Below are 12,002 nucleotides of genomic sequence, written 5' to 3'. Positions count from 1 at the left end.
CCATATGTTGATATAACACAGGATGTAGCATTGAATTAGCATAAACCCTTAAAGCTCAAATACTGTCCAATCAGTACTCGCATGGGGATACTATGACCTGGGTTGCTATGGTAATTTTATTGTATTGTTTTTTTATTCTTAATTTTTTAAACATATTCACAGGATAAGACAATAAATAATATTGATGATAAAAAATACATTATGACTATTTTATTATTTTCATTATTTATCAAGACATATCAAATAATAATAAAACAAGTGTAAACAAAAGTGAATAAAATTTAAATGAATAAAACAAATAATAAATAAATGAGTAAATGAATAAATAAATAAATGAATAAATAAATAAATAAATAAATAATAAATGAATAAATAAATACATAAATAAATAAATAAATAAATAAATAAATGAATAAATACATAAATAAATAAATAAATACATACAAAAATAAATAAATAAATAAATAAATAAATGAATAAATGCAGAAATAAATAAATAAATACATACATAAATAAATAAATGAATAAATAAAAAAATAAAAAAATACATAAATACATAAATAAATAAATAAATGAATAAATAAATAAATAAACAAATAAATAAATAAATACATACATACATACTTAATTTAATAAATGAATAAATAAATAAATAAAATAAATAAAAAGACATAAGACAAATGAATTAAAAATGTGTTTAAAAATTGTTCAAAATAACTAAAGACATTTTAAAAATCAATAATGCAAACCATGCATACCATACCATGCAAAGCCGCCAATTATGTAGGGTATTGAATTTACCAATATGTCTGACTGAGCTACACCACATCCACCTTGTCTCTACAGGCAGCATGATACTCTAAGTCAGGGGTGTCAGACTCAGTTCAGTTCAGGGGCCACATACAGCCCTAGTTGCTCAGTCAGCACTGATGATTTTCGGTGACCCCCGGAGGACGAATTTGAAATAGTAGTCACTTTTATTGGAAAATTGCAGTTAATGTCTTTGTAATTTTTTCACTTTGCAAAGTCAACCGTAGGCTCCAGAAGATGACATCATCTAGCAGTAAACTATTACAAAGAACGAGCAGTAAAAACTTTGGGATGTACTAGACAAAGGGAAAGAACATTCTGCCACTTTTACCACTTTTTTTAAATTTACTTTAAATTCTCAATTCTAGCTTTTTTTTTAAAAAAAATCTCAAATGGGTTCAATGCTTTTGTAGTGCTAACAGAATGTTTTAGATTAAGGCGATTTTTCCTGCATAACGCGGCGTGCATCACTTTGCATTTTCATATAGAATTTTAAGAAGTGCAGTGCTTTATTTATGTATTTAGTTCTTTCTTAAATTCTGACCATTTACCGGTCTCCATACTGTGTAGTGAAATGACCCAGCTGAATTTGCACCCTCAATGCTGTTGTAACCTAAGCAACAAAAAGGACCATAGGACCCCTAGTGATGCTAATCCCATTGGAATAGCAATAGCTTTCCCAACATCCTTCAACAAAGACTAAAATAGAGACTTTAAGCTGTTGGAGTTTATTCAAATCATGAAATATGAAGTCTGAAACTGTCGTACGTGCCATGAGAATAAACCGGAGCAACAGTCTAAGCCTATAGCAGCATGTCTAAGTACTGTTCTTGTCCTTTTTTTTTGCTTCTTTCAAAAAGCACACTTTGACTCAGAGCACAAAGTCAACACCAACAAAGCCACGCAGTTTACAGTCTTACAGCTTTACATCGCAGCAAACACGAGAGTCAGCTTCACCCAAACTCAGAAATCCTGCCACTCCATGTCTGCAAACTGCACACAAGATGCTCATGTGTACCGTCTCAAGGCTGGAAATACATCAGCTTCTTCCCTTCTTTATGAGCCTTCAATGCCTGTAGGTGGAAAATCGTACTTGGCTCCAGAGCCTCATTTGGGTGAACAGGTAGGACGATTCATGAGTTTGTATGAAAGCACCTCATTTGGCAGCCGCATTGATTCAGATAGGGAGATGTCACAATTTAGGTAGGAACGCCAGCCAAGTCCCTAATGCCCCGAATGATGCACCTGTTTCCTGCTTCCATGTCAGCTAAATGAAAGTTTACATCATAATAAGTGAAGGCTTCGCTGGAAGCTGCTGTTTTTTACTCGTGTTGCGTTCACCCCGAGTGGGATTCCAGGAGTGTAATCTTCAGCGCAGGTGTTTCGACAGAGGTTGCCCTTGAGGAGTTTGTGGGACGTCGGCAGAGAAGCAAGGGCTTGCAATTGCTGTGCAGCCTCTTTTAGCCTGAAGTTGAAGAGATATTTGACGTCAGCGTGACGTTTTTACTGTGTTCTTCCCTCAGTGAAGAGCACATGACTCAGCATGCACTGAGGCTGCACATTTGGATTGACGTTTCAGACCCCCACAGTGGCACTGGCTGTCCGAGGTGGTCTTTGGATGTGAAATTGATAAGCATCTTTGGCATGCTAGTAGTCATACATGCATTGTAGGAGTTGGGTAAAAATTGGAGGATTTATTACTTCCCTTAAGTGATATGAAAGCAAGGCTTAACCATGATGCTGAATTATTATTAATATTTTGATAAGGAAAATTCCCTCCTATTTTCCTCACAAAGGTAGATTTCATTTAGAATTTATTAATTATTTTTTAATTTAAAATTTTATATATTTAATTTCATATTTATTATTATTATTATTATTATTATTATTATTATTATTATTATTATTATTATAATAAGGGGAATTCCCTCCTGTGTTCCTCACAAAGGTAGATTTAATTTAAAACTAATTAATTAATTTTATATATTTATTTTATATTATTTATTTATTATTATTATTTTATTTTTTTAAATGTATAAATACATTTTTTGTGTGTGTGTGTGTGTGGGGGGGGGGGGGGGGGGGGGGGGGTCTTAAAGAGTAGCCTAACCTCAAATAATTTATTTAATTTTTATTATATTTTAGTAGAAAAATGTGTATGTGGGTATTTACGACTAGTGTTGATCAATTCCCAAGATTTGAACACAAATTTAAAATTCCTCCAAAATTGTTTTATTTGTGTTTTTTTTTTTTTTTTTTTTTTAAGGGGGTTCTTAAAAAGTAACCCAGCCCCATAGCATTTATTTAATTTTTTATTACATTTTTAGCAGAAATGTATTTGTGTATTTATGAGCATTGTTGATTTAAGATTTGAACAAAATGTTAAAAAACCTGCAAAATTGTTATATTTGTTTTTTGTTTTTTTTGAGGGGGGTCTTAAAGAGTAACCAAGACCCACACCATTTATTGTTTTTTTTATTACATTTTTAGCAGAAAACTAATTATGTGTATTTAGGAGTAGTGTTGATCAATCCCCAAATTTAAACACAAAATGTTAAAATTCCTCCAAATTTTTAAAATTTGTCAATATTTTATTTTATTTTATTTTTGGAGGGGGGGTCCCACACCATTTAAAATGTTAATTTTCCCCCAAAAAACAAAAAACAAATATATATATATATATATATTAAAAAATGTGTGTGTGGGGGGGGGGGGGTTATTTAAGAATAAGGGGGGTCTTAAAGACTCACTTACTGTGTCTTTATTTTTAACCTTATCTTTTCTATAATACGTATAAATTGGTCATACAACTGGGATGTGAGAAGATACCATTCCAAGATTACCAACTTGGACGTCCATTCTCATGTTAAAAAAAATGCACAGTCATGCCGTGACCATGACATTTACACCCACAGCAGCTTCTGTGAGCGTGCTAAAGGTGCTCAGAGCATGTAAGCGTGCTCTCACATCTTAATTGATCTGTTTGTTGATCTCTACCTGGAGAGTAAGCACAATGGATTTTCCATCAGATTCTAGCAAGCTGGCGACCGGTCATGCAAATGAGGGAGATGTTCCTCCTGCTCTAAGCCTTGGGAATAAATCATGCATTATGTGGCTTCGCTATTCTACATTCATCTTAATGGAAGCTACTGTATGCTGCTGTGTAGATGGCGGGAGTGGACATGGGTTTCTTGCACTATTCTAAACATCCATTGCATGAAAAATTCAACAACCAGCTTTCAAACCAGTAACTCAACTTAAGGATTCATCACCCTCTGACCTTCCTGTTCCGTCATAATCCCTTCCATTAGTACTTGCTGCCTCTAACTCTGTTTTTCTGCCTTGATTTTATTACATTCTCTCTGCTTGACCTCTCACGCTACATGCATGGATCCACTTCAGTGGGCGGGTGAAGGTGGCGACAGCGTGGGGACCTTCCACCCCTCTAATCAGATGCGCTGTCTCAACATCGACCGTTCAATTTTTAAACCATCAGCTCAATTCCCCCATGTCCCTGGTGATGCTCTTTCAGCCCATGTGGTATTTGCCAGAAATGCTGGTTCAAGCCTGGTCGGTTGGCCTTTGGCTTTATTTGATAGGACAGTGGAGATGGGGAGAAGTAAGTGGGGGTGACGGGCATTAAAGGGCTGAGGGTCAAAGTCTAACCCGAGGCTTGTTAGAGCTAGCACTCTACCAAGTGAGCATTCATTAATAATAATAATTACAGCTAAGAGTTGAACTGTAGGACACACAGGGGGTTGTGTCAGGTAATGCTAAACTGTTACATCTGGTTGCTTTTTGTAAGCTAACGAACATGTAAGGTGATATTGAGTGCTTTGAAAGGTCCCTTAGTACCAATTTTGGCCAAAGGGGGCGCCAAAATCAACACAACATGAATTCACCTCATAGTGCCCTTGATGTCAAACAGATCCAAGGCAGCAAGGACGGATACATTTTCAAAGATCAGCACCATGAATGAATCTGTGGTATCAATATACTGAGGCAACCAATCTAAAGAATCTTCTCCAGGAGCTTAGACACCACACTGGCTTGTGCAATAGGCTTGTACTTATCTAAGCTCTTCCAACCTTGCAAGCTTTGTCCTTGATGACGGGCACTAAAGAGACAAATAACAAGAGGGTCAGGTCACTGGCCATGAGTCATTAGCCCAGTAATAACTCTATGCTCAAGGGATCTGGTCTAAGCCACTTGCCTTAATCTGAGCGCTAAGCCACACAAGCAAATTGGACATGGGAGTAAAAAGAATGAAAATTCCCAGGAAAGACACTATGAGCAGTAACATGTATCAATGGGGCTTAGTGTTGTAATTCCTAAGGCAGTCTAAGCCTGTAGCAGGATAACCACACCTGGAGTCATTAGCCTGTTAACCTCTGGACTGGCAAACTGGAAATGCTCTGAAGTGATCTGGTCTAAGCCACTTGCCTTAATCTGAGCGCTAAGCCACACGAGCCAATTGGACATGGGAGTAAAAAGAATGAAAATTCACAGGAAGGACACTATGAGCAGAAACATGTATCAATGGGGCTTGGTGTTGTAATTCCTAAGGCAGTCTAAGCCTACAGCATATCCTGCTGTAGGCTTAGACTGCCTTAGGAATTACAACCACCACACCTGGAGTCATTAGCCCGTTAACCTCTGGACTGGCAAACTTGAAATGCTATGAAGTGATCTGGTCTAAGCCACTTGGCTTAATCTGAGCGCTAAACCACATGAGCAAATTGGACATGGGGCTTGGTGTTGTAATTCCTAAGGCAGTCTAAGCCTATAGCAGGAAGACCAGGGGCTGTTCCTAGGCAATCCTAACCTGGTCCTAACTTCATGCTTCAGTTTACTGGACACAAATTGGCAAAGGAGGGAGGCCTAACGACTTAAGGCTTCACCTCCCATACTACTTTTTGGGACTTGTAGGCCTACCATCTTGGAGCGCAATGTTCTGTGCGCATTGTATTGTTTGTAGGTGTCAAAACATCACAGGATCTGACTTGAGGTAGTGTTTAGCAATAATCCAGAGGGTGCAATTACCACATTTGGAATTCTAAGCTGCTTTAGGAATTACAACACCCAGCCCCATTGATACATGTTACTGCTCATAGTGTCTTTCCTGGGAATTTTCTTTTTTTTTTTTACTCCCATGTCCAATTGGCTCGTGTGGCTTAGCGCTCAGATTAAGGCAAGTGGCTTAGACCAGATCACTTCAGAGCATTTCAAGTTTGTCAGTCCAGAGGTTAACGAGCTAACGACTCCAGGTGTGGTTATCCTGCTACAGGCTTAGACTGCCTTAGGAATTACAACACCTAGCTCCATTGATACATGTTACTGTTGTCTTTCCTGGGAGTTCTCTTTTGTTTTCTGGCTGAGCATGAGAGTAAAAAGAAAAAACTCCAGGGAAAGACGATTATAAGCAGTCACATATCTATGGGGCTTGGTGTTGTAATTCCTAAGTCAGTCTAAGCCTATAGCAGGATAACCAGGGCCTATTCCAAGGCAATCCTAAACTGGCCGTAACTTCATGCTTCAGTTTACTGGACACAAATTGATTGATTATTGCAAAGGAGAGTAGCCCAACAACTAAAGGCTGCACCTCCCATACTACTTTTTGGGACTTTTTGAACCACAATAAGGGCTGCTATCTCTTCAGTTTACTGGACACATATTGGCAAAGGAGAGAGGCTTAAAGACTTAAGGCTACACCTCCCATACTACTTTTTGGGACTTGTAGGCCTACCATCTTGGAGCGCAGTGTTCCGTACGCATTGTATTGTTTGTAGGTGTCAAAACATCACAGGATCTGACTTGAGGTAGTGTTTAGCAATAATCCAGAGGGTGCAATTACCACATTTGGAATTCTAAGCTGCTTTAGGAATTACAACACCCAGCCCCATTGATACATGTTTCTGCTCATAGTGTCTTTCCTGGGAATTTTCATTCTTTTTACTCCCATGTCCAATTGGCTCACCACACCTGGGCTAATGACTCCAGGTGTGGTTATCCTGCTACAGGCTTAGACTGCCTTAGGAATTACAATACCCAGCTCCATTGATACATGTTACTGTTGTCTTTCCTGGGAGTTCTCTTTTGTTTTCTGGCTGAGCATGAGAGTAAAAAGAAAAAAACTCCAGGGAAAGACGATATAAGCAGTCACATATCTATGGGGCTTGGTGTTGTAATTCCTAAGTCAGTCTAAGCCTATAGCAGGATAACCAGGGCCTATTCCAAGGCAATCCTAAACTGGCCGTAACTTCATGCTTCAGTTTACTGGACACAAATTGATTGATTATTGCAAAGGAGAGTAGCCCAACAACTAAAGGCTGCACCTCCCATACTACTTTTTGGGACTTTTTGAACCACAATAAGGGCTGCTATCTCTTCAGTTTACTGGACACATATTGGCAAAGGAGAGAGGCTTAACGACTTAAGGCTACACCTCCCATACTACTTTTTGGGACTTTTAGGCCTACCATCTTGGAGCGCAATGTTCCGTACGCATTGTATTGTTTGTAGGTGTCAAAACATCACAGGATCTGACTTGAGGTAGTGTTTAGCAATAATCCAGAGGGTGCAATTACCACATTTGGAATTCTAAGCTGCTATATGCTTTCCTATGGATTAATGAAACAACTATACATCTCTGTCACCTAACTATTTCACCTGAGAGGAACTGTAGCTATGAGAGAGAGCATTCTGGGAGTTTGTTGTTTGGAGTAAAAAAAAAAAAAAAAGCAATTAAAAATGGCTTCACAAACATAATGAATGAGCTCGCTGACACCTGGAGTGTGACATTATCTGCATTGTTTTAGATTAATAGCATCGGCGAACACTATTCATTTAATTTAACATATCACTTCACTCCGACTTTACAGTGCGACTTAATGGGAACTTAAAGAAATGAGTGTGACCCTAAGTGTGAAATTAGTACCCAGACACCTCCTGTCTGCGCCTCACATGAGGGACGACGCTCCCGGTGATCATGATGGATGTACATTCATCTGATGAGATTGATATGCTAATCTGCAGATGAAATGAGCTCTTGTGTTTTGTTCCCCTTCGGATACTTTTGGAGAAGTGTAGATTCGCACAGTTGCTTGAGTTATGAAAGAAACAACTCTCCGTCTCTTACGTAAGCTGACATTTCCAGAGTTCAAAAAGTGAACATGCCAGGCGGGGTTTGCTTTAGGATTTATGATAATGAGTATTTCAGTCTGATTATCACAAGAGAGTGTGTTGCGGAATGATTAATGAGGGAGGGATATAGGAAAGTGTTGCAGAGAACGCTGTTGTATTTTGCAACTTTAAACACCATATTTCCCATTTAGACTCCTCTAAATGTTTCCCAAAATCAACATAACCCTCAAAACTCCATGTACACAGTGTTGGAACTCAAGCCTTTTTTAAATTAAAGTGCTGCTCTCCTCATAGCTTAGGCTCCTTTCATACTGTCAGGTTGATATCAGTGTAATTCCCATGAAATAAGCAGGTTTCCAGAATGTGCCATATCTGTCCTGCAAAAGGTGTTATTCAAAATACTGTTATTTACCAAGAGAGTGTGCGGCGGCATTAGCTGGGAATTGCTTGTCCCTTAGGGTATGACCAAGTTTGCATCCCCTCCTTTAGAGTGAGTTTGAGAGTTTAAACTTCTCTGTGTGTGGTTAACTTAGAATTAGAATTCGGTGTACGTGCTACTTAATGTTTCAAAGAATCATTGGAATCATTTAGAGGAAAACGAGGAAAGGGTATGTGTGTTAGTGATGTGTCTGAGAGCCGATGCTCTATAGTGAATCAGAAGAGCCGGCTCACATGGAGAGAGAGCTGGTTCTGATTATTTGAGCTGGTGGCAGGCCAAGGCCTCAGTCTTTCCATGTCAGGTGAAGGGGATGTGATTCTGGTTCTGTTTGCTTGAGTTTGGTCCTGGTTCTATTATCTTGAGTTTGGTTCTGGTTCTGTTAGCTTAAGTTTGGTTCTGGTTCTGTTTGCTTGAGTTTGGTTCTGGTTCTATTATCTTGAGTTTGATTCTGGTTCTGTTTGCTTGAGTTTGATTCTGGTTCTGTTTGCTTGAGTTTGGTTGTGGTTCTGTTGTCTTGAGTTTGGTTCTGGTTCTGTTTGCTTGAGTTTGGTTCTGTTTGCATGAGTTTGGTTCTGTTTGCTTGAGTTTGGTTCTGGTTCTGTTTGCATGAGTTTCTGTTTGCTTGAGTTTGATTCTGGTTCTGTTTGCTTGAGTTTGGTTCTAGTTCTTTTTGCCTGAGTTTGGTTCTGGTTCTGTTTGCATGAGTTTGGTTCTGGTTCTGTTTGCTTTGGTTTGGTTCTGTTTGCTTTAGCTTGGTTCTGGTTCTGTTTGCCTGAGTTTGGTTCTGTTTGCTTTAGTTTGGTTCTGGTTCTGTTTGCTTGAGTTTGGTTCTGTTTTCTTCAGTTTGGTTCTGGTACTGTTTGCTTGAGTTTGGTTTCTGGTTCTGTTTGCTTGAGTTTGGTTCTGGTTCTGTTTGCTTGAGTTTGGTTCTGGTTCTGTTTGCTTGAGTTTGGTTCTGGTTTTGTTAGCTTAAGTTTGGTTCTGGTTCTGTTTGCTTGAGTTTGGTTCTGGTTCTGTTTGCATGAGTTTGGTTCTGGTTCTGTTTGCTTGAGTTTCTGTTTGCTTGAGTTTGGTTCTTGTTCTGTTTGCTTGAGTTTGGTTTTGGTTCTGTTTGCATGAGTTTGGTTCTGGTTCTGTTTGCTTGAGTTTGGTTCTGGTTCTGTTTGCATGAGTTTGGTTCTGGTTCTGTTTGCTTGAGTTTGGTTCTGGTTGAGTTTGCATGAGTTTGGTTCTGGTTATATTGTCTTGAGTTTGGTTCTGGTTCTGTTATCTTGAGTTTGATTCTGGTTCTGTTTGCTTGAGTTTGGTTCTGTTTGCTTGAGTTTGGTTTTGTTTGCTTGAGTTTGGTTCTGGTTCTGTTCTGTGGATTCAGGATTCGAAAGAGCTTCTTCTTGGGAGCGGAGTCAAAAGAGCCTGCTCTCTGAAAAGAGCTGAACTTCCCATCACTAATGTGCGTAGCTTACTTTTATGCAGATGATACCTGGTATTTTATTAGACCTGTTCATTAATAAATGTGCCTAACTAAGTAACACTTAGTGCCTCATACAACTTTGTTAAAAAGACACTACCCCTTTAATGCATGACTATGGAAGATGTACACTATAAGGTTTAGTAGGTAAATTGTTTTCATGGCTAAGGTTAGTGTGTTATTATGCCGACATTTGATAATCAGCACAAAACCTACATGAAATTCAAAATAACAAGCACTCTTTGGTCATAAATAAATTTGATATGAAAAGTCAGTATGCTTTTATAACCTGGAGCGGAACAAGAATGTCACAGAATATACCAAATTTCAGGCAATCCATTTAATAGATGTCATGACATTTTACCAAAATCCACAAATGTCAGACTTGTAGTGACGCTCAAAGGAAAAAATGAAATATCACCACAGTCATGCTTGTCTGTGCCAACTTCTGGACCAATCTGTCAGTTGAATTTTTCTTTCCAAAAGTGAAAACTCCATCATCTATCCATCCATTCATGTGTAATCAGGTTAAAATAATATCTTTAATTTATTATTATGTTTTCTTATATTCTTATTATACATGTTTTATTTAGTTTTTATATTTTTTTAATTATCTTCAGATTATTTTAATTTCACCAAATCCTTATAATAATCAATAAAAACTAAATTTGAATTTGATAATGTGTGCAGTGTGTTTAGCAGCTCACTTAAACTCATGTTACTGTCACTTTAAGAACGCACTGGTTCAGGTTACACTCTGAACAGGTTGCCAGTGTGGTAAGTAAGCGGGGATAACACAAAGAGACACAAACACACTCTCACACCAATTAGTATCGCCAATTACCTTAATGAGTGTGTCTTAGGACGCCATTGTGTCAGGTGAGAAACCATGCATGCATGGGGAGAAAATGCAAACTCCACACAGTGGAGGTGACAGCGCTAACCACTGCACCGCCATGACGCTTAAAGAGACAAGCCAGTTAGACTGATTAACTGTTTACCACTAAAATTAACAGAATTATGTCAGTAGAGTAACATCAAAAATTAAGATGTCTGTTGAAAATTCAATATTTTGAGAGGACAGTCTTACTAACAGAAGAAGATAGGGGCGACTTAACATTCCGTTTTGGTGGTCAGGCCAGGAACAAAGGAAATCAGACTTTTTTTAAATACAGATTTTTTTTTCTCCTAATTATTTTTTTTATTTTTTTTTAAAGTTTGAAATGTATTAGATTTTACAAACATTCATGTTAAGGCACATAAACAGTAGTAATAAAATAAAAACATTTTTGCAATTTAAAAAAACATATGAAACCAAAAAAAAAAAAGGGGGGGGTCTAACTTTTTCTTTTTCTTAATACAGATTTTGTCTCCAAATTCTTCCTTCTTTTTTTTTTTCTTAAAATTGGTTTAATATTTGTTAAATTTTAAAAACATTTACGTTAAGGCAAACACATAATGACAATACGCTAAAATGTAAAAAAGAAAAAGAAAAAAAAAGAAACCCAAAAGAAATCTAACTTTTTCTTTTTCTTTTTCTTAATCCAGATTTTTTTCTCCAAATTCTTTCTTCTTTTTTTTTTCTTAAAATTGGTTTAATATTTGTTAAATTTTACAAACATTCACGTTAAGGCAAACAAATAATGACAATACGATAAAATGTAAAAAAAACGAAAACCCCAAATAAATCTGACTTTTTCCTTTTTTTTTTAATCTGGATTTTTTTCTCCAAATTCTTTCTTCTTTTTTTTATGGTTTGTATTTTTTTTTTTTACAAAAAATCACTCAAAGGCACACAAATAATACAATAACACATTTAAAAAGAAAAGAGAAACAAAAAAAAAAGGAAAAGACAAAATCTGACTTTTTTTCTTTTTTTTTAATCCAGAATTTTTTCCCATTTTTTTATTATTTCTTTAATGGCTTGAAAATTCATTGAATTTTTACAAACATTTACATAAAGGCACACAAATAATGAGTATACAATTAAATGTAACAAAAAATGTAAAAAAAAACGAAACATTATTTTTTTTAAATCCATAATTGACCGACTATTTAGAACAAGAAACAGTCTACATAACAAGCAGTGTAAGAAGAGATAAATATCATTCCATACATACTTAAAGACACATATTCATATTT

Source organism: Notolabrus celidotus, chromosome 24 (genome assembly GCF_009762535.1).
Source record: "Notolabrus celidotus isolate fNotCel1 chromosome 24, fNotCel1.pri, whole genome shotgun sequence".
In the NCBI taxonomy this organism is placed as follows: domain Eukaryota; kingdom Metazoa; phylum Chordata; class Actinopteri; order Labriformes; family Labridae; genus Notolabrus; species Notolabrus celidotus.
The sequence above is the reverse complement of the archived record's forward strand: the minus strand, read 5'-3'. Positions refer to the sequence as shown.